The 5,935-nt window shown below is 36.6% G+C and overlaps 1 protein-coding gene across 1 annotated transcript in view; it reads right to left on the reverse strand.

Annotated features, from left to right (window-relative positions):
- The window catches only part of LOC140336685 (dimethylaniline monooxygenase [N-oxide-forming] 2-like), a gene marked incomplete in the record, with an annotated part of 16,919 nt that extends 12,178 nt beyond the window's left edge, over positions 1–4,741 (reverse strand). Inside the window, 1 exon segment of the mRNA XM_072419958.1 lies at positions 4,521–4,741.
- Positions 4,742–5,935: the final 1,194 nt, after the last annotated feature.

A 5,935-nucleotide genomic window follows, 5' to 3' on the forward strand; every position in this document is an offset into this window, starting at 1 on the left:
ATTGATTGTCCCTCATTTTAGTGCTAACACAGGTTAAAGCAGGAGTAAACGCCAAATTATATTGGTAACAATTCAATGACACGTCAATGAGTACACACAGCATCACATGTAACAAGGTTATTAGGAGGTCCTGTCCTGACATTCGAATAACAAAACCATTTTTCATTCGATATATTTATAAGCTTTTTTAAATAACATGTATTTCATCTGTTGTGTCAAAAACAGTTGATTTTTGGCTTAATCAACATATTGTTTGGCTATGTATTTAATGATTTCCATGTGATCATGAAATACAACTGACTTTATCATAAGATCTGTTATGTAAATAGTTACATATCCATATTAAAAAATACCATTCCTGATACAAAAATAAATGATTATAAAAATACAAGGGCAGAATTGCTATTGGTACCTATTAGCTCATGCTAGCAATTTTATTGCTTTCATACGTTAAAATGTAAATGTATATGTTCCTTCTACTCCTATAGATTTGCTTCATCAATATATTTCTAGAAACAGAATCATGTTTAAAAATAAGTTCCTGAAATAAGGAACAAATAATTTCCTGAAATGAGGAAAGTGACTTACACCCACTATCATATACAGACTGAGCTAGCAGTAAGTGACAACAAACATCAGAACTAGCAGCATATAAGAACATATATAAAAAAAAGGTGTTCACTTTCTGAAGCATGAGCATGTTTGCATGGTATCAACCATGCAGCATGTGTTATGGTTTGTTTAATTAGTGACCTTTAGTAACCATGAGCTTAGGTGACAACATTGACCATAATATTGAGCAGCCGTAGGTATGATGTGATTATTCCATGTACTGCATTGTATACATTTCTTTGAGCAGTCATTGTGCTTAGAAAATTATGTGATGAAACAGCTTGATTTTCTATTTAGATCATAAATCAGGCCCAGTGAGGGAGAAAAAAAATAAAAGCAGATATTATCAGCTTGCTTTATCCTAAAAACACAAATGTCATGAACATTCCAATTCCATTTTTTGGATTTCTCAATTGTGAGTAGGACACAGAAAAAAACTCACGTTGTTTTTATTGTTCAGGTTGAGGATAAGTTTATTTTGAACATGAATTGCTTAACACTATTGGCAGACAGTGTACCCTGGTAGCTACAATTCCACCTACTGCATCGAAAACTCTCTCTGACGTGACATTAAAGAGTGGACAAAAAAAGCACCTGGATAGGATACTCAGACAGTTCTACCAAAAAGTCCAGTTTCTTTCTATCTGATCTTCTCACTCCCCACCTTTATGCTGCTGTCACTATTGGAAATAGCTGACCACTATTTCTTAGTCAGCCCCACACGACTTGGTGCTATTTCTGCAATAAAGACAAAGTGAGGACCTATGCAGTAAGAAACAGATGCCAGTCTTTCTGAAGATTTGAAAATATTCCTATATTTCCTATGACAGTAGGGTCTAAGAATGGGGCTATCCAATAGTCCAATATTCAATAGATGTATGGTACAATATAAATTCTTTCCCTGTAGAGAGGTTATAGATAATCCATAATTATATAAATACTTTTTTACACAGTGCCTAAACATAATTCATCATTTTTAAAACATAGAAGTTATGGCACTGGCTGGAATAATTAAATTTACACTTTATGGTTTAACAGGTGGGAAGGAAGAGGTGGGAACATAATATAATGTGCCACAGGGCAGGACAGTGGACCTTCCATGTCACCAGCTCAGTTGGCACAGTTGGCATGGGTCGCAGAGTCTAAGCAGCTGCCCAGGCTTCACCAGAGCCTCAAGTGGTGAGGAAGTTATGCTGCGGGTAACTTTCAGTTTGCATCCCCCGTGCACACAGAGGCAGATGACTGCTGACAAACGGGTATCAGGGGAGGTGCAGAAATGTTAGACAGAATCAAGCTCAAACAAACCAGAGGTTAGAGCAGGTGGCAAGCAGGAGTAGTCAAGGTCAAGCCAGGGTCGGTAAACAAACAATCAGGAACAGGAGACACAAACTAGAACAACAGGAACCTGTTGGAAATGGAGCCAAAGGAACTCCTTGTTCAGGCAACTTCCTGTTGCCAGTGACTTCCTTTTATAGGGAAGGTCATAAAGCAGATGGAAATGACCCGCAGATAAGAGAATCTACCACCAGAGGGAGTGCGGGAGCAGAGGCAGCTCAGGTGGTGTTCACACTTCTGCCAGCAGATGGATTTCTTTCTTCTTCAGAATATTCTGGTTCCTTGGGGTAAAGGGGCAGCATTCATGGGATCACTTAACTCAGAGCAGGAAGTGACCAGTGGACTGGATTCCTGAATAGGGCTGCTGCTGTTGCTGGGTGCAGAGGAATGTGAGGTGGGTGGTAAAGACACAGGCACAGATCCCCTTGTCCTCTGGGGATCTATGACAATAGTGTATAAATACTTAAGAGAAGCATGAAGATGATTACACTGTTTCTGAGGAAGTCTATCAAATATTAAAATATTAGACAGGGCTTCTAATGTGACATTTTTGTGCTCCTTCCATACCATAAACAATATGCCATTTACATTTTTTAAAGACCCAGACTTTAAATATTTAAAAAAATAAAAAATATTGTTTACATAAATAACAAAAAAATAAAAAGAAAGTATGAAATTATGTATGAGGTGCATGAGGTATATTCCAAAAGTAGTAATATACTGTGCTAAGACATTCACAATATGCCCTGCTCCTCCTAATTGTCATCTTTTGCAGGTCCTCCTTTTGGAAAGCTCTTAAACTAGCTGACAGAGCCACTTCAGAGGCTTAAAAAATTAAACCTGTAAAGCTTGTGAGTGCTTTGCAAGTAGCAATAGTTTAACACACTGCTCATACACAAACAATGGCCCATAAGTACAAAACTTTATGGTTTAACAAAGGGTGGATTGGGCTATCATTGTTCTGCTAGTTTTTGTTTATTTTTAAACAAGCATGTTTATGAGTCCATATCTAGATTACAAGAATTTAAAATATCACAAGCATTTCAATATTTGCACTAAAAAGAAATAACATGAGTAAGTTGTTGACTGTTGATTTTTTTCTCTGATTAACCTTGTGTTGCCAGGGAATAGCTTGCACATTTGTAAAGTGTAAGCTATGCCCTCCACTTTAAAGAGATTTACATTTAATATAAAAATTGCTATATATTGCGACCATCATAGACATCAAAGAATGTAGAGTGACGGGATACATACATCTCCATTTTATAAACACAATCAAATTATCTGGTGGTAACACAAAATGGCATACCTGGCAGGAAGCCAATACAGGTCAGTATCCAAAAGACACCATACCACCATAGTAAAGCATGAAGGTAGTTGAATCCTGTGTTTCCCTGCAGCAGGAACTGAGACACTTTTCGAGATAAAAGGAAAAATTGATGGGACCCATTACCATCATAAAAACTGCTGCCATAGTAATGAAAAATTCAGGTCACAAAAATTAGAAAAATTTTGGTTTGGAAAAATTCAGGTCAGAATTCAGGTCAGTTTGGAAAAATTCAGGTCAGAATGGCAGAGAAATCAAAGTCCGAATTCTTAGTTGGAATTCATATATATAAACTGTATGCTATACCTTTTAGTAACAGGTGATGTGCAAGGCAAGGGCTGCAGGCTGGATTTCTTGAGCTACTCATTTCAGTTGTCGTTGCCAGGTATAGTGGGGCTCAGCCTGTCCGGCTGACAGTTGTCATTATAAATTATGTGTTAAATGTATAAATACAATCAACGGTTTCCCGTAGCTATATTCTTATGAAGTAGCCTTGCTAGATTACTCATTTATTATGACTTATGTACTGTATGGTTACATATATGACAAATATAGGAAATCAACTGAATAATGCAAGTCACATAAAGTGTAATAGAAAATGATCTAATATGATTTTTTAGTTTTAAAATTGCTAGTCATCTTCTCCCTTGTGTGATGACATATTTATTAAACGTTTTTTAACTTTAATAAGCTTACATACACACTGAGACAAAAGAAGTACAAAATAAGCCCTGTTGTAGTGCCAAAAATCAAAGGCTTGGGAACAGAAATTATAATTTTACTAAATCCCGTAAATTATAATACTGACTATTCTTTTTTTTTATTTGGTTATATGAACATTTAGTTATATGACATTGACAAAAATATAATATATACACAATTATGTTTTATCTTATCTATCTCTACACTTCTACAATATTTAAACAACACACATAACCTCATAAAAGAACATATATTTGCCAACTAGGCTAAACAGGAATCAATTTACATATTATACTATTCCCTAGGCAATGAATTAGTATCACACTTCCCAATATGGACCCACAATGTTATATAATATGCAGTAATACTAAAAGACAAGTTGTGACTGCATATACAATAATACAGCTAAACCATAGAAATTCCTACAGCACTGTAAAAAAACAACTAGTATTAATTATTACATATTTGTAAGTATTGTTTAAAGTATAGTTGCTAAACCTGTGCTATGAGTACAATTATGTCATATTACACAACTTACTTGATGCAGCTGTAGATGTCACTCTTCTAAAGATGCCAGCAAAGTTAGTGTCACTGAAATAAAGCTTAGGTATACTGATTTGAATGTTTTGTTCTGCCCCTCCCTTTCAAACAAGGAAGACTATCAAATAATAAAATATGTTAGACGTGGCTTCTTATGTGAAATTATTGTGCTCTTTCATGACCAAGAGGCGTTAAGAACTGACCCTTGGCTGCTGTGTTGGTACTAGCTGAGGTGAAATATCTAACTGTAAAGGCCCCCAGATATCTGCCCCTTCCACTGTGAAATGAGTAGTGAGGTAATCTTTACTAATTATCCATTCACAGAAAAAGTTTTAGCAGCATTGGAAATAAAGACACAGTAATAAGGCAAACAAAAGTTGTTGTTTAACTAAAAATTAACATTGAAGGGACCAGTGATGTCCAAATAGAACACCATGACAATCTATTCTCTGCTGGGCATATGTAAACAATGACGAGAGCTCTACCCAGGTGTAGTTCCTGTAATTTTTGTTCAGCCTATCCAGCAAGGGGGCAGCTGAGAACAGCTGTGCCTAGATTTCCCTATTGAACACAACAGGATGTGCACCCAGTTGGACAAATCTACCAACCTTTGTATTGTGTCTTCTTTTCTAGGACTGTGTCTTTATTTCTAGGCCTGCTTTAACCCACTTTGGGACTGGGTAAAAAATACTATGCACCCCGGCATTCATTCCCCATAATAAGGGTGCAAGTGTTTAAGGGGTTTCCACATTTCAGTAAGCTTCCTGCCCACATACCTCCACAATACTGGAGTAAAATTGTGGGAATGAGGCACTCTTTCCTAATGAAGTCCTATGACACTGTTGGAGGCAGGCTGGGGTCTAATTTTGGAGATGATAAAATGGTACAGGATTTTTGCTCCCGTCTTGAGGATTCCAGAGGACCTACCTGTAAAGGGCTATAAATCCTTCCAAAGGCATTTACAAATGCTTGAACAAGTATTTGACTAAAACTTTCCCCAGGTGCCTAGCTGTGGGTAGAAGGTGCCCTGGATTGGTAAACTCCCCTTTTTTACTGCTAGTCTCCCCTAAGTCATTCATAACCTTACTCGTTTCAACCCTCATTTATGAGCAATTTATTAATGTCTCACTGAATTGTCCATTAAATTTTTGAAATATTATTGTTTTCTATGCATTTTTTGTATTTTTTATATGTGTTTATAGTTCACACATATATAGATGTATGCCCCTGTTTTATCTTCTAGATCCCCCTATTAGGTTCCAAACTGCCTTCAGCGCTTTACAAAGTCCATAGTCATGTCACCAACTGTCCCTCAAAGGGATTTACAATCTACTGTACTAACATTACTACATGATTTTGAGATGTGGGAGTAAACCGGAGTGCCCAGAGAAAACCCACACAAATATGGGGAGAACATAC

This window comes from Pyxicephalus adspersus, chromosome 8 (genome assembly GCF_032062135.1).
Source record: "Pyxicephalus adspersus chromosome 8, UCB_Pads_2.0, whole genome shotgun sequence".
Taxonomy (NCBI): Eukaryota; Metazoa; Chordata; class Amphibia; order Anura; family Pyxicephalidae; genus Pyxicephalus; species Pyxicephalus adspersus.